At 45.7% G+C, this 18,445-nt stretch overlaps 1 protein-coding gene across 1 annotated transcript in view; it reads right to left on the minus strand.

Moving 5' to 3' along the window:
- Window positions 1-18,445, minus strand: part of LOC148514859 (protein-glutamine gamma-glutamyltransferase E-like) — a 116,749-nt gene that overhangs the window by 49,742 nt on the left and 48,562 nt on the right. The window lies entirely within an intron of this gene.

Consider the following 18,445-nt stretch of genomic DNA (forward strand, 5'->3'; position numbering starts at 1 on the left):
ATACTGGAAAAGCACCATTATTCTAAGGATTTGGTATGAGCATATGCACTTTATTGATTTTAGTGGTGTTTACTGTTTACTGGTTTTCGAAACTTAAATGACTAGTTCTCTGTGGCACTTAAGCGCTATAAAAACAATATTACACTATGCATAAATATATATATTTTTTTTTTTACTGCAGAGTCTTTAGGTCACTCTGAGATGAATTATTCAAGGAAAATCACATCACTGTGCAGATAATCTTTACATTCTTTTTTTGTTGTATGTTTACACTTTACTGGTTTTCTTTACAATTGAAAGTTTCTAATATACTACACTAGATGGTGCTGTTTTCTCACCCATTCTTCAAATGTAATTTGGCTGGTTGAACAACGGTCACTTTGGAGAACATAAGCAGTCGCCTGCACAGAGTGACGTCTTAGTATAATCAGATATATGAACAGGATTTTTGTCTGTTTACAAAGAGGGACATTTACAGACTTTATTGGGATCATATTAGCTGTAGCGTTCGTTATATGAAATTGCTTTCACACCATAAACAAACCATATTTACTGGCTCTCCTGGAAAGTGAAGGAGACTCCTGAAATAACACTGTACAACAAATTAATACTTTTAATTTGTTTCCTTTCTAAAAAAAAGTCAAACATGACTAATTTCAGGTCAAGAAAAACTAAAATGATTTCAGAGTGTTTTTACTAGCTCTATTTTTTGAGCTACACTACTTGCACTATACTGTATGTACATTAGTAATATAGTCATAGTGAAAAGCTATTTTAAAATAATCTGATATTTTCTTGATAGAAAATAAATAACAGTTGTTTAATTCAATCAATCACAAATAAGAACACAAAACGAAACAAACATACAGCATACGAAACAAACATACAGCATACGAAAGTACTATCTAATATAGTGGCCTATTCATGGGGGTGCATTCTCTTTGCTTGTTGCTTGTACTCCTCTTCTGGGGCATCTCTTGTCACTGTCCAACAGTAGTGATTCACCTACCCTGATATCTTTGTTCCATTGCTGAAATGTCTTGGTGGAATCGCTCACTATGCTTATCACTCAGTGCACCACAGTTATCTTGTGTGGGTAATCCCGTGAATTACATATATTTTAATAGGGGCGGGGACAAATAACTGATTATAATTGGGTCATTAGGCCCCGCCCCCTCTGCGCGGAACGCAGATTGCTGGTAAGATTCTCTCCATTCTGCCCACTTCACTAGGAATACCCCTACATCATCATAAATGGGCTTTATCTCGGAACTCAGAGCTAACTGAGAGTTTTAAATGTCATATTCATTCTTTGCATGCTGAAATCAATTAGAAGTAACTATTTTCACATCAGAAACATTTTCATTGTTGTGCAGTGTAATGGGTGATTTCCCAGACTCTTGAGAGAGACTGTCAGTATCCCTGAGGCTGGGCTAGGTGGTAGTAGGCGGAGTCACCACTGGTGAAACATTGGGAAAAATAATTAGTAATGACTACATCTTTGTGCTAGAAAGTGGTGGCCATGTTCTTGTAGCCCACCTTATATAGGAGGCAGTTATTACTTATTGTTCTCCCCAGTGTGAGAGTCAAATGGGGGAGATAAAAGAGGGGAGAAGTGTGTGTGTGAAAGAGAGAGAATGAGGAGGGGGGAGAATTAAAGTAATAAGAACGAGAGGTGTCATAGAAAGAAAAAAGTTGTGACAGAGAAAGAGGAGGACAGTGTGGATATGTGTGTATGTGTCTGTAAGTGAGGGTGAGAGAACAATGTGACTGCTAATTTGGTGATCCTCATATATATGTGTTTTGCTCTCATTAAAGGAATGCGAAGCCTAAAAATACAAGATGCCTTAGATTAAAAAACTAAGAAATACAACATATTGTATTTAATTATATTGTTCATGGCTTGTCTGCTATTTTCTGCTACCCCCACATGTTCTTTCTAGTGGTTTCTTCTGTTTTTATACCTCATGATTGCTTCCTATTTTTAGACCAATTAACATGGAGAATGGAGAGTGAGTTGCTCCTTTCTATGTCCCACTTGTATTTTCTTGTTTCTAATGCTCTGTACTAACTGCAGATATATATTAATATATGTCGACTTATGTTATTTTACATATGACAAGCTCTCAATAAACAACATATATTTTTAAAAAAAGAAACATAAAATAATATTCACAAATACACCAAACTTATATTTCACATTGTATTACTATTAGAAGCCCTGCAGAAAACACATTGGTGGATAGGAAGTCAAGCTGTGTATAGGAAAATCATGCTCCTGATACTTTAGACACCTATTTGTTAATTCTATCAGCAGGTCTTTTATATCACGCAGTGGGTGTGTCAGCAAGATCTCGTCATCGTTGCCTTGCCACCCCATATACAATGCCGATAATAATGTCATTGTAAAATGGGGGCATGGCTACAGTGTCACATTGCGTCATCGGCCATCCGTCCCGCCTAATACTGTGGGATTCTTGTTTGCCTAGAGATAAAGGCACTGGAACCAAATATTGATGCGTTTCCTGTTCAGTAGGTAATAACAGCGAATCCTTTTAATAAAAAATTATTTTTTTTATAAGTGCTCAGGAGCTACCGGTAAGAATTCAATCTATACTTTCAGTGGGATGACTATTTTAACCACCCTGGCACATTTATAGTGGGTTAGTGCATTGGCAGCAGTAATAACAATGTTCAAACAACAAGAGATATGGTAAGAACTTACCTTTGTTATCTCTGTTTCTACGAAGTCCATAGGGTCCACAGGGTTGACCTTGGGGTATAGGTTGGGAACCAAATCCGGGCACCACGCAGTTAAAGCTTTTAGCTCCCAGGATGCACTTGGGTCCACTCTCCCTATAACCCCACCCCCCAGCCAGAGGCACCTCAGTTTGTAAGTAGCCAAAGGCCGGAGGAGGAGAGAAAAAGAGAGAGAAAACTGGAACACTCTAGAACCATACTCACAGAAAAGGAGACGGGAAACCGGTGACCAGTAACACAGCCCATATGAAGCCAGGTGCGTCAGGGCGGGCGCCCTGTGGACCCTATGGACTTCGTAGAAACAGAGATAACAAAGGTAAGTTCTTACCATATCTCTTGTTTTCTACTTCAGGGTCCATAGGGGGTCCACAGGGTTGACCTTGGGGATGTCCCAAAGCAGTTCAACCAAGGGTGGGGACGCTCCTGTGCTGAGAGGAGAATCCGTCGCCAAAAAGGAAGCATCCTGAGAGGCAAAGGAAACCAATGCCTAGAACCTTAAAAAAAGGTTTGGACAGAAGACCACGTGGACACCTAGTAAGGCAAAACAGCCGAGGCGCCACAACGAGCCGCCCACGAGGGTTACATGACCCGAGAAAAAACAAGCCTCAACGACAGAAATGCCTACCTATGGGTAGGCCCCTGAGGAAGACATACGAGGCCATCCAGCCAACATTTCATTATAGGCCGGCCATCGTTTCCTGTGAAAACCAGAAACCGCAGACCACCAATAAGGAGTCCGATTACCATAAGGAACTTGAACGGATCATATAAAGCCAAAGAGGCCGGACCACAGTCAATGAGGCCACACCAGCCGAGAAGACTGGGGACTGAATGGCCGTACCATAAGTTCCAGAATAATATGGAACCTAAAAACCACTCTAAGAAGAAATACAGGGCGAGAGCAACTCACACCCTGACCTGATGCCCTCCAGAAGAGGGAGCCACATGAGAACGCTCCCAATTCAGACACTCTCCTGGTTGATTTAAACACCCTGAGAGAGAGAGAGCTTAAACAATAGACCATGTAATGGCTATCACAACCAGCAGTTCCATTGACTGTCCCCGGACGGAACAAAGAACCACTACTAACTCCCCAGGAGACCCTAGGGAGGACAAGTGGAGGCATAATCCAGAAAACACTCCAAAGGATGAACTGGATACCAGAGCGGAGCAATTCCATATCTTAACCATACCGACAGTGTAGAGATCCGCACTGTCAGGAAGGCCAGGCCAAGGGTGAAACCCAAGCCAGCCGGAAGGAATGCCAGAATATCTGAAAATCCTGGACACCGGAGGATCGTATCGACAAGTACGATACCATAAGAATTATGTATGCCACAGTCCGTGGCAGATCCCAGCAAAGTCTGGCCTATCTGCTCTAAACATCTCAATGAAGACAGAGCCAGGGAAGCCCTAGGACCACAGTAGGGGCGCAGTCAAAGACAAACGATCCAGGTCCAGGGAAAAACAAGGACCCTGAGACAACAGGTCCAGATAGTGAAGCAGTAGGAACGGAGTATCGATGAGGAGACTCCGAAAATCTCAGTACCAGTGATGTCTGGGACGAACTGGAGCCCCCAGAAGGAAAACCCCTCCGTCTCGAATTAAACTTCCGAAGACCTCGAGGAAGAAGGGAGACCGGAGGACACAGGTACACAAAGTGGAAGGACCACTTCACTGACAAAGAGTCACTGAAGGTAGCTTCAGTACTCCTGGAGCTGGACTGTAACACCGGTAATGTGTGATCAAGTCAGAAGGCCATGAGGATCAATCCCCTCAGGGAGGCCCCCTCTGCTCACCAGGAGTTGAAACCTCTCTTGGAGAAGAGACTAGTCCCCGGGATGCACGTCGCAACAGCTGAGGAAGCCCGCTTCCCAATGGAGAGCTCCGGGAATAAACACTGCAGAGTTGGCCAGGAGAAGACCCTTGGACTATGTCAGAATGGATGACATACCTGACATTGCCACCCAACTACCAGTGTTGCCTAGATGGAAGTCACTGTTGTGACACTGTCGGACTGAACCTATTCAGGTTTACCGTGACATATGGGTTAGACCAGAGTGAAGGTCCAAGACAGCCTAAAGTATCAACAAGTTAAGTGGCAGGACAGAAACGACAGACGTCCAACTGCCCCGAAACGAATGCGGACCAGACACTGTCTGTAGCAAAGAACACCCTGGACGAGATGGCCATAGCCACCCGGACAGAGACCAACTCGCCTCCGGAGAAAGTATCATCGTTCGAACAGCGATCCGATGGGAAAAACTCGATCCATCTGGAGGGGAGTCAATTATGGCAAGGTCTGGAATGGAACTGAGCACATTCCACCCTACCAAAAGGTATACACTCTGGTAGACCGCGCATCACAAAGAGTAATGACATATGTCGAATGCGTAGATATCCGCACACTCCAAGTTGAAGAGTGGAGATCTTGTCTTACGCCAGAAAAATTCTCAGAGTCTGAGAATCCAGCAGTGCTCCCAGATGAAGAAAACCCTGTGAGGGATGTAGGGAGGACTTTTTCTCCGTTGACTAATTATCAGTGCCGAGAAGAAGCCACGGTTATCCTGACCTGGCGGTAAAGTACCTTGGTGATCCTGCTAAAAGCAGGAGACCGTCCAGAGAAAGGAGCATTCGGATACCCTGAACAGGTGAACTGTCAGAAAATCCATAAGGCTGGTAAACCCCGGTGGAGTTGAGGACAGTCCCAAAAGGCAGAGCCCGAAACTTACAAGTGTTGCTGTGGCACAGCAAACCTGAACCCATGCTGATGAGATGGCTCTGTACGTACCCGTAGGTACGTATCCTGAATACTCAGATATACCCTAAAATCCCCAGGTTCCAAACGTCGGATGATGGAGCATGGACGATTCCACCTGAGTCCAGGCACCGTTGGAATCTGATTCAGGGATTTGAGACAGAGTATAGGCAAATGAGGACCAGTCGGTCACCGCCCCAGAAAGAAAGTAGAACAACCAGTCCCTCACTGAGATAGTGATGTTGGCCGAAATAGCTCTGCTTACCACAAAGACTGTATAGCTTTCTGGAATTGTAAGGCCCTGATCAGGTCTGAAGAAGGGCCCGTGTAACAATGCCTGTGAGGAGGCTGCCTGAGCAATGAGAGGCCGTTGAGAATCAGTACCTCACTCTGGAAATTCCCCAGATGTAGACCTGTCCCGTCAGGCTGAGGGTATATCCTCAGGTGTAGAAACAGGGTCGTCCGGAAGTCCAGGACTGCTCGGTACTGGATATGGTGGCCCCCATGGAGGCCGACAGCCTAGGAAAAAACAGGCCTTTAGGCTGACCCTGAGGACAAAAAGACTTAACAGAGTTAGTCCGAATGTAGTGGGAGTAGCTAAAGACGGTATCTCCCCATTAGTGATACTGCCAATGATGCAACGATCTTGTCAAGGTCAGGACCAAACAAGATCTTCCCCATGGAAGGAGTGTGCACCTCTGCTTTCCCATAACGCAGCCATAGGGTACTGCGGCGGATACAGACGCCGCCGAAACCCTGAAAGTTAGAAGACCGGCATCCCATGAGGTAATCCCACATATGACCACTGCATATTTTATGTGAGCGGCAAAAGATATATGAACCTCAGGACGTGTTGGAGGGGAAAAACGTCACAAAAGCATCACCATGCGATGGCCATGGTAGGACGGGCAACAGGCCCTGAAAACGAGTACATTGAATTCAGGCCAAGTTACCACCTACGGATCCGTAAAATCCGTCCAGGCCGGGATGGGAGGCGTATTAATGCCTGTAACCCGATGATTAACATACAAATCCATCCCAGAAGGGGATTTCCATTACTTGTGAGGACCCTCAGGGAACGGGAAACAGGAGGCCTTTGTGACTCCTCGTATCTGGCGACAGCCAGACTCCCGCTATGAGATCCACCCTCTGGGCAGAAAACGGGAGATGTATGATACAGGTGCAGGATCGACATTCTCTATATCCAGAATGAACCTGGCTACCAGCCCCAAAGCAGGGATAATAATACTTGAAATCGGCTCCCCCCATGTGAGAGGGAAAGAGCCGAATATACCATCCAGTTCACGGCAGAGCCACTGGTCAGTAACCACAGGACGTATATCACGCCAATTAGTATTTCTATAAAACAACATCCACCAGGGTGGCCGTTGTGGTAAACCCTGCAAGGGGAATGACAGACCGATGTGGTATCGGAGGTAATTCATGTACTGTGAAAAACCCCGGCGGGGAGCGACAGTCTGTTGCACAGGGGTAAATTGCAAGAAATTGCGAGATACCCCGAGTTCAAAAGGGCAGTATGGTGAAGTAACTCCAAGCGAGTGACGACAATGGGGCCCGCCCGGCGATCCTCAAAGGAGAGGATCCTGAGAAATAAACCGCCCTTTAAGGGGGTCGTGCAAGGGGCCCGGCGCCAGATGGTGCCGCATACATAAACCTTTCTGAGTTAAAATCCTCCGCACTAATTCCTGCAGGCTATGACTTGCAGGATCTCAATAATGGGTGCAGTATCGTGTGCAATCTCCTGGTCAGATATATCTGACTATCTTGACGGAAATATTAAGCAGCGCCATACCGGTCCTGACTGACGCTAAGATTAGCTGCAGGGACCCATTATCAGCGTATGCAACTCACAGTTCCATCTAAAATATGGCAACGTGCAGCACGCAACAGTATGTGACCAACCTCACAGATATTAACAAATATATATATGTGAGGTCTCAGAACCACCCCAGGTACACCTGTATTAGGGCAGATAAAGAAAAGGGATAGATATACACTGACAGGTGAGAGAAAAAGCAGACAGTCAGCACTAGCAAAAGTCACATACAATGCAGAAAAATATATATACATACATAAGCATGACATATAATATACTGCACAATGTCGCTACATTCAACTGCCCAGATTCAGTGTCTGGGAAGGCTATAGCGCTGTGTACACTCACCCAAAATGGCCAGGTACGCAGGGGGACTGGGCTCACTGTCATCCTAAGAGTTCTGCAGCACCACAGAGAGAAAATGGCCACTGGAGACCTCAGAAGAAGCGTGGCCCGCGGAGGAAGCAGCTCAGCGACGCCAGACTGTATTATTGAAAGGCGCGCTGAGCTGAGGGGAGGAGCCGCTAGACAGGGAAGGCTTCCTCCCCTGGCTAGCAATTAACCCCCCGGGATGCCGGCTCCCGCTGCCGCTATAATCCCTGGTGGGCTGTGGACACGCGGGGTATGCCTCCATGGAGGGGGAGCCCGCCGCCACCGCTAGCGCCTCCGGTCTGTCCCCAGAGACCGGAGGCATAAGGCTGCATATTCACACGTGGATCACCGCAAGCGGTGACCACGCGACTTACCTGTCCCCGTCGATCCGGCTAGTACAGACTCTGGGGTCCCGCTGCGATCCCCAGATCTGTACTGGCGTCGCAGCGCCGGCGGGGTGTAGGAGCGGCAGCTCAGACGTCCATTGGACAGTCTGATGCTGCCGCTCTGAAGAGTAGTAAAAAAATAATAAAATAAAACTCTTTTAAGCTTAGGGGCTGCTAAGCAGCCCCCCTGCAGTAACGGTGACCCAACTCCGGCCGGGCACCAACTTAAACTGAGGTGCCTCTGGCTGGGGGGTGGGGTTATAGGGAGAGTGGACCCAAGTGCATCCTGGGAGCTAAAAGCTTTAACTGCGTGGTGCCCGGATTTGGTTCCCAACCTATACCCCAAGGTCAACCCTGTGGACCCCCTATGGACCCTGAAGTAGAAACATAAAATTGACACATGTAGTAGACTCTCCCAATTGCACATCATTTTCATGCTTACTTTAATAAATAAGCTACCAATCAGACACTTGCTTTCATTGTCTAAAGGTGGGCATCCACTATACAATTATCTGTCAGATATCTGTCCAATCTGGCTGGTTGGAATGAAAACCTGGTAATGTATGGGAGCAAATGACAGTCGATTATATGGTTTTAAACACTGAAAAAAGGACAAAAAAAATTGTTCAAATTGGTTAAATTTGTGTGTTTTAACCAATTTGCCTGAACAACCATTTTTGTCTGTTTTCCAGTGTTTGTGAGCAAATGGACGATTGTCATTTGCTCCCATACATTACAAGGTTTTCATTCCAACCAGCCAGATTGGACAGATATCTGACAGATTATTGTATAGTGGATGCCCTGCTTAACTTACATTAAACAGATAAAAGCCAATTGTGGATTGGTTGCTGGGTTAAGTTAAATTGTGCATCAAAATGCATAGTTACTAAGGGGCTGATTCTGAGACACATGCAATGCCTATATTAGCACAAATGGTCGATGATTTTCGACTATTTTTGACCACATCTGACCCATGGTGTATATCCATAGAGGCACAGTGGCGATTGAGACATACAGTGTCTGAAGTGTATTGTAAATGTATTGGGCGTTTCTGGGTGGTGACTGGGGGTGGCTATTCAGATGTACAAAGATGGTCCGTCTTATTGGCCTGTCATGGGAGTGTCAGGGCGTGTTACTGAGCTGGCTGCATACTCAGATGTTTAATCGATCACACTGGAGGCCATACTCTGATGGAGAATCTGCACCTAGCATGGGCTGGATTTGCTTAAATCTGTTGGATTTAAACAACTTGTCTGAACAACAGCTTTCGTCCGTTTTCCAGTGTTTAGGAGCAAAAGCTGATTGTCATTTGCTCCCATGAATTACTGGATTTTCATTCCAACCAACCAACTAGTTGGATGGTTGGAGGAAAGTTGGTCTGGTGTGTGGCCAGCTTTAGAAGCTGATTGGTTACATTAGGCAACTTTATATCTCTCCCAGGTGTGATACATCTCCCTGCAGATGAGAAGGTGAAGACTCTAGGTGAAAGTAGATAAGGGGAGCTGGGTACAAGGGTCCGGACTGGTTGCATCTCCCGATCTGTTTCAGGCTCACACAGGTAGCCCACAAGAGAGCCCCTGGTAGAACAATAAAAAGAAGACGGACGCTGTTAACTGACCCTATATTTTTTAAACTGGAAAATGCCCTTCAGGCTGCAGCTAAACATTTCATTGCCACAGGAACTGAGGTTTCCCGCCCCCCTCACAGCAGGACAAGGTAGGAGATGCGCGCACCATTAAAATACAAAATACCCTGAATCCTATACATTAGTAAGTGGCAGGGCCGTAACTAGGGTAGTACATACTTGCCTACCCTCCCGATTTGGTCGGGAGCCTCCCGAAAATCGGGTGCCGCTCCCGACCTCACAGGAAGGCAGGCAATCCTCCCGGTTGCCGTCCACACCTCCTGTCCCCCCGCAATTCCATGTAAAACCCCCGCAACGGGGGGCGGTGACGTGATTCACGCGGAGTCGCGTTATTTTGGCCCTGCCCCCTGCTTCACACTGCCTGTAAGATCGGCAGTGTGTAGCAGGGGCGGGGCCAAAATTACGCAATCGCGTGGCTCTTCCCCCCGCAAACCCTTGTCATCTGGCCGGCCCCACCCCCGTTTGCTGGCCACGTGGGGGGCAGTTATGCCGATCTGGGTGCTCCCTTACGGAAGGGGCAGCCAGATAGTCGGCATGTATGGGGTAGTGCGACGTGTGCCACCGCACAAGGCACCGCAGGGCAGGGGGGCGCTGTTCGAGCCTTTCAATTTTCTGTTTATAATCATTCTCACTTGTAACTTCCTCTTATTTTATCCACAGCACCTCCTGGTCTCCCCTATCTCTTCCCTGGCCCTTCCCCATGAGGCCATGCCCCTTGCATTTTGTCCAAATTTGAAAAATAGGGGGCGCCAATGCTCTTTCTGGCACAGGGCACCAAAAAGTCTAGAGACGGCTCTGGTCAGTGACGTTATTAGACAAGAAGGATCTCACTCTACAGTAATGATAATACACCTAAGGGCAACCTTTGACGTGGAACTATCTACCAGCAACAACATCTGCTGTGTATATGCACTGTAGTTTGGTGTTTATAATACTGTACATCTAGCAACATTTTAGGCATAATACTTGAAACTCTGTTAGGATAACTTATTTGATACATATTTAGTTCATATTCTTTTATTAGCGCACTCATCTATATGTACTGTATAATCCTATTTTTAACCATTTGTGTTTATGATCAGATATGTCCATCAAATTGTTTATATTTTCTTCAATATTTCTCAATTAATTTTTATCCTTAACAATATTTGTTCATTAATGAGTTGAGGATATTGATTCATACTCCCCTATATATATTTTCCCTGTGAAACTGACTCACTCGTCAGATCCAGCGGGCAATGTATATATATCTCTCTCACTTCACTTATCCCCTGACATACACACCCACACCCCAATAAAAACACTTTTGTTTGCGTCCTATAAGACCATCCACATACTTTTATCTTCAGTAAACTACAGTGGTCAAGAAAGGGACCACCCTGGTCTATGGTAGCAACAATCTCATCACTCACTAAGAAGTCACTTCAAGAATAGTGCGGACACCATCTCCATCATATTGCATATAAGAGTGAGTAAGTTGAAAAGTACAGTTGGAATTGAGTAAGGTGAAGGCTACAGGTGACAATGAAAGTAAGTTTAAAAACTGCAGTATGGCGTACACCAGTGGTTCTCAAACTCGGTCCTCAAGACCCCACACAGCTCACATTTTCCAGGTCACCCAGCAGGTGCACAGGTGTACTCATTACTCACTGACACATTTTGAAAGATCCACAGGTGGAGCTAATTATTTCACTTGTGATTCTGTGAGGAGAGATAGAAAACATGCACTGTTTGGGGTCCTGAGGACTGAGTTTGTGAACCTGTGGCGTAGACTATAGATCAGTGTTTCCCAACTCCTTTCAGGGACCCCTAACAGTGCATGTTTTACAGATTTCCTAGTTGGAGCACAAGTGTAATTACTGGCTGACATGGTTTAAAAGATCAACAGCTAATTATTTCAATTGTGATACTGGGGAGATCTGTAAAACATGCATTGTTAGTGGTCCCTCAGGAATGAAGTTGGGAATCTCTGCTGTAGGTGGAAGTGAATAAGGTGTAGAGTAGACTGCCTATGATAGTGACAAAGTTACTAAAGGTGAAGACTGCGGGTGGAAGTGAAAGTGAACAAGAAGTAGAAGTGAATAAAGTGTAGACTGCTGGTGGAAGTGAATAAAGTGTAGACTGCAGGTGGGAGTGAATAGGGTTTGCATTGAATATGACATTGAGTAAAGTGAAGACAACAGGTGCAAATGAGTAAGCTGTAGACCAGGAGTATTCAACATGTGATCCTCCAGCTGTTGTGGAACTACACATTCCAGCATGCCCTGCCACAGTTTTAGCATGCTCTAAAAGCAAAACTGTGACAGCGGTTGCTGGAATGTGTAGTACCACAACAGCTGGAGGGTCGCTTGTTGAATACCCCTGCTGTAGACTGCAGGTGAAAGTGAATACAGTGAAGAATTCCTATGGAAGTGAATAAGGTGTACACTCCTATAGAAAGTGAGTAAGGTGAAGGCTGCAGGTGAAAGTGAATAAGGTGTACACTCCTAGAGAAAGTGAGTAAGGTGAAGGCTGCAGGTGAAAGTGAATAAGGCGTACACTCCTAGAGAAAGTGAGTAAAGTGAAGGCTGCAGGTGAAAGTGAATAAGGTGTACACTCCTAGAGAAAGTGAGTAAGGTGAAGGCTGCAGGTGAAAGAGAATAAGGCGTACACTACAGGTAATAGAGAATGAGTTGTGTACTGCAGGTGGAAGTTAGGTGAAGGCTGCAGGTGAGAGAGAATAAAGTGTATACTGCAGGTGGAAGTAATTTCTGTGGAAGTGAAAATGGTGTACACTCTTGGAGAAAGTGAGTAAGTTGAAGGGTGCAGGTGAAATTTAATAAGGTGTATACTGCAGGTGGAAGTAAATAAGGTGAAGGCTGCAAGTGAAAGTATATAATGGACCACTTACACCAGCGACAGATTGCTGCGATCCCCAGATGCAGAGTTGCAGAATCTGTGAAATCCAATATGTTAGATCTCACAAATTTTCCGATCATGATCAAAATATGATCGCGATGTGCAAATCTGTGAAATCTGTGTATAATTTTACTGTTCCTCCGACGGATTAGAGAACATCGATGGCCACCAGTTGGCAATTCCGACCGGCGGATCAGTGTGGACAACAAGTCGCCTGGTGTATGGGGGCCTTAAGGTATACACTGCAGGCAGAAGTGAATAAAGTAAAGACTTCATGTTGAAGTTAAAATGGCGTTGACTGCTGGAGGAAGTGAGTAAAGGTCCCAATACATCAATGATGAATTGTTGCAATTCCCTGATACCCAGAAATGTTGGAATTCCCTGATTTGCCGATCCCAACCAAAATATGATTGAGAACGGCAGATCGGTGATTTTTAACATGACACATTTCTGCTGATTCCCAGACGGATCAGCGATCATCAATGTCCACTGATCAGGATTTCCGACCGGCAAATTGGCAGTTCCAGTTGGATCGTGGATTCAGAGAAATGGCCGCCTGATGTACGAGGGCCCTTTAGGTGATGACAGCAGATGGAAGTGAGTAAAGTGAAGGCTGCAGGTAGAAGTGAATAAAGTGAAGACTTCATGTGAAGTGAGTAAGGTGTAGATGGCAGGTGCCTGCGACTGTTACCACCCAGAAACCCCCATAGAAATTGCATGGAACTCCATGCAATTTCGATCTGCGTCTCTTGACGGACAATATTTTAAGGCATGCGCAGAGGCAAGACCCCCTGGGCACTTTCCCTGCACCCACCTCTGAATTTCATCAAGAATAGCTCAAATATATATGAATTTGTGGTCTGCTTCTATGCCAATTGAATGTTATTCTTATAAAAGTACCATTAAATTAATATGAATAGAATAGCTTCTAATACAGAGTGGTTTATCGAGCGATATAGAATATGCTACAGCGGTTTATCATTTCTAATCTGGCGGGGATAGATCGCGGATTATGTTTAGACATCAAAACTATTTACAATTACTGAATGCTAGCAATTGACATGAAAACCGCTGTCAATCTGCTGCGGTTCCCGGCGGGTTCCAATGACACCAAACTGGCTGCTTAGTAAATTTAGCCTGTAGACTGCAGCGATTAAGGTATAGACTACATGAGAAAGCAGGAAAGTGGAAAGGCTTAATTTGGAAATGAATAAGGTGAAGACTGCAGGAGGAAGTGAATATGGGGCCTGATTCAGAGCCGTTCGCTATTTGTGGTCGTTCGTTCAAAAACAAGGGGTGGCTATTCAAATGATCCGTTCGCAAATTGCAGTCTGTTCCCACCTCTAAGTCTGAACAAGCGAGCAAAACATACGCTCGTTTATTTGATAAAAACGCCCCCTGGCCGCACGCACCATACGTCATGTCCGCTATTTATTAGATTAATCGAGTACATCGTACAGTGTATGAACAGCTCGCTATTCTGTGGTTGGTGTTTTCAACCGCTATTTTGCGAGCAGTTCTGAGTTAAAAAAAACCAAGTGACGTGGTCAATGACGCTGCTGTATTAATTATGCACTCCCTTAAAACGCCCGTTTTGACCTTTAAGCACGCCTGCGTTCGGATCTCCACTCCCCGTTTTCAAGCACCTTCCCCTGTTACCACCCACATACGCCTCATTCTGTCACTCAAAATAGCAGGCCCTCGCTATATTGCGTACCAACGATTTTCGGCCGCACTGACTGGTTCGCGCATGCGTACTAAAAACCGTACGCATGCGCAGATGTGCGAACATCGCTCGGAACGAGCGTACTGCCGCTAGCGAGTGGCTCTGAATGAGGGCCCTGGTTTGCAAATCCATCCCTACAATTTTCCAGCAAGTAGAATTTTCCAGCAAGTAGAATTTTCCAGTCATCTGCAGTTGATACTCAGTAGCGTAGTTCTTAAAAATGTGCCTAATTTTTTATAGCTTCATAATGGAGTTGTATACCTTTCAACATTGCTGAATTCGAAATCGGGACTGTACGCGTATAAAAAGTGTGTGTCCTCGTTCCTGCTAGGTCATGCCCCCTGAAGTATGCCATTTTGGGGGTGTAACCGCATGCCATGCCCTCATTTCAAGTCACACTGGAGGCGAGCCTAGCACTCCAGAAACTTCTGGGCTGTCCCCAGTTGCCTCCTGGCATTAAATGGACACGGCGCGCATCCATTCAGCTTCACTGGCAAAGCTGCTCTGCATTGCAGAGCGCCAGTATTGAAAGAGTGTGCCCCAATCTCCTGACTGCCAGTGGGACAGCAGGACAGTGCCCAAAAAGCATGACTATCCTGCTGAATCAGGACGGTTGGGAGGTATGGAGTTGCTAATACACTTTCTTTTTTTGGTCACAATATAGGGAGTATATATCTTCTGGTAGGTCACACCCGGCCGGGGTGTGCTCAATGTTGTTAACGACATTGAGCACAAACACTGAATGTTATCATGAACGATATCATTCAGTGCCGGGCTCCCTCCCTCATTCCCGAACATGCAACAACCTGACAATATCGCCAGGTTGGCCTGCATGTTCGGGGTATGAACGACAAAGACCAACGACCAGCGGGAGCATGCATTGTTGGTCGTTATCGTCCATCGTTTTTGCAAATTGGCCGATTTAGTGAACGACTGAATGATAATGATATCGTTATCGTTCAGTCCTCCAGAATATCGGCAAGTGTATACGCACCGTACACACTTGCCGATATTCTGGAGGACTGAATGATAAAAATATCGTTATCGTTCAGTCGTTCACTATATCGGCCAATTTGAATGCAAAAACGATGAACGATAACGACCAACAATGCATGCTCCCACAGGTTGTTGGTCTTTGTCGTTCATACCCCGAACATGCAGGCCAACCTGACAATATTGAGGGCGGGAGCCCGGCACTGAAAGATATCGTTCAGTGTTTGTGCTCAATGTCGTTAACGACATTGAGCACACCCCTGCCGGGGACACGCTTGACGATATCGCTCATGAAGCGAATCGTCTAGTGTATGCCCCTATAGTCTAATTACACTGTAAAAAAACAAAAAAAAAACCCAAAAGAATAACTTATGATTTATGACATCAGTTAATGCTAATTACCAGATTAACCTAGGAAGTTCTTTACCTGAGTCATTACTGTACAATGTTTGGAATGGTTTCTGTTAAACTTAAGTAGCCATCCTGTGGGGTGTTTTTTAAATGTGTTCCCAGTCATTGCCTGACTAAAACAGACAAGCATGTACGCAATGTACTTAATGTACAGAAATGTAGGTGTCTGAGTACTTCACTGTAATTGGTTGGCAGTGTCAGTCTGATTATATGGCAGTGGATCTGTCACTATTCTTGTTGATTTAGTTGGGAGGAGGGAGGTCACAGTCATGTGCATGTTCCAGTAAAGGAGTGTTTAAATGTCCAATAAAAGGATTGTGCTATGCTTATGTTAGACAAATGATGAGGATAATTCTGCTTTTGCAACAATTTATATGATCAACATGTTTAATACCAGCGCAGATTAATAGGATCTGTTTAGTCTTGTATTAAGCAAAAAAATATAAAAATGTTAAAAAAAATTGATGTGGGAGTCTCCTCCAAATTGATAACCAGCCCTAAACCTAGGCTGATAGTAAAATATAGGTGGATGATGACATGAATGGAGCCCCCCCCCCCATCTCTAAGGTCAACCACCGGACTTTGGTTACTTATGCAGAGACGTAAATACAGGAGGCAATGGAAGTTGCCTCCGGACGCCAGCCCTGAAGGAGGCACACTGACCTCCTCCATTGCTTCAGGTTCTGCTTTATGCGCAGAAATAAGTAGGGAGCCACAGTCCTCCCTATCCCAAAGTCCACACCCTGGAATTGGGTCTCTGGATGGATCTCCGGCAAAGAACCCCACCAATGTACATAAAGGGCATGGCATTTCCCCTAACACATGCGTGACCTGCTCCCCCTGCTGTTGCAGTGGGAGCAGCAAATAGCAAGAACGGTGGGCTACTGGCCCCAACAAGACTGCCAGAGCATGATGACCTCATAAAAGCAAAATATACAGGAACAATTCTTAAAATGAATTAGGTGTTTGTACATGCCGATTACCAAATAAAATAGCTTCCACTCAACACAATAAACTGCATTGTGGGTGTCCAGGAAGGCAAATTAAATTCAGAATAATATTTCAAAATGCCAGTATAATATAGAGAAGAGCGGTTTGGTTTTGCTCAAGTCGAACCGTGTCCGGGCTCGGATCACTTTGGGGTGGTCTGACTCAGGTCTTCTTTCCAAGTTCGAAACACTGGGCCTGATTCAGACCCGCTCGCGAGCGCTGAGCGCTCGCAAGCGGGTCGATGTTGCCCAAGTGCGCATGTGCACGATGGAGGCGGCTCCGTCGTGCGCATGCGCGAGACCCGAATAACGACGGCCAAGCCGTCGTTATGGTCTCGCACCAAAGGGAGCGTGCTGTCGATGTTGATTGACAGCACGCCCCCTTTGGTGGGCGTGCCGGGGGCGTGGCTGCCCAGACGGAGGCGTTCCCATGGGAACGCCTACCGTCTGGGGCCGGCCCCACTGACATCACTAGTGATGTCAGTGGGAGTGCTTTTGGCTCTGATAGAGCCAAAAGCACTCCAGGGCTTGCGGCAGCGAGACCCTACCGCAGGGTCTCGTCGCAAGCCCGATGGCCGTGATGGTCTTGACCATCATTTTGGCCGCTCGCTATAGCTGTGGGTGGTCACCCACAGGTATGCGAGCAGCCAGGAGGCCGCTCCAAATAGTAAGAGGGCCGGCCCTGATTCAGAGCGAGCACTCTGTCAGAGCGTCCGGCTCTGAATCAGGGCCACTGTTCTAAAATTCAGATCTCACATATTTTGGATTCTATTTAAGTCCCTCGCGTGATTTCAGGTGGTCAAAATTTACTAGAACTGACTGGAAATTAATGTTAATTATACTATAGAAACAAACACATGTCCAAGTTAGATTATTTTAGCTGTTTTTAACAATAAAGAAATCCAAAACCAAACCAAAACACTTGAGGGTGGTTTTTGCCAAATAATATCAATATTGTCTGGATGATTTTGACAGTGATAAGCCAACTTTTTTTGCTTATCAAACAGTATATCCAACTTGTGTAGAAAGACTAATTGGTTAAATAGGTTCTTTAGTACAGAGTATACTCTCTTTGCTGTCTATGGCTTTCCCCCTCCAGCGCATAATTTGACAAATAACATACTCTTTCAGATATCCAGCGTGGAAGGTATTACTAGTGCTGTATCTTAGGAGGTCTTTTAAATAATGACATACTGTACTGACTGCCCAGGGTATATACACTCTGGGCTGCGATTTTGCTCTTAGCATTGACAGAAAGCAAATGTATGCATATACGCAACTGCAGGCATGCCGGCGTCTGACACTTACCATACCCTGGGCGGGATGCATCAAGCATCACATATTGGCCGTCAGCCAGAGCATGCGCAATTCGCGGGGGACCCCGGAAGGGAAATCTCCCAAAAAGAAGCCCGTAGGCTTCTATTAGGCAACGCCTTCTATAGATGGCAATGCTATTGGTTCCAAGCTTTCTGGAGCTTGGTGCATATGGGAAATGTGGTCAAACTCCCGAGGACAGCATTTTTGGGGGTTTGACCGGTTTTTAGCATTGATGCTTTCCACCCCCCAAGACTGGCGTGTTGGGCTGGGAATAGAAGGGACATTCTAACATAGGATGACTATAGTAAAGTACAGTAAAGGTGTGTATATTCAAATTTTGCTCATGCAGACAT

Source organism: Taudactylus pleione, unplaced genomic scaffold (assembly GCF_031769625.1).
Source record: "Taudactylus pleione unplaced genomic scaffold, aTauple2 ptg000256l, whole genome shotgun sequence".
Classification (NCBI taxonomy): domain Eukaryota; kingdom Metazoa; phylum Chordata; class Amphibia; order Anura; family Myobatrachidae; genus Taudactylus; species Taudactylus pleione.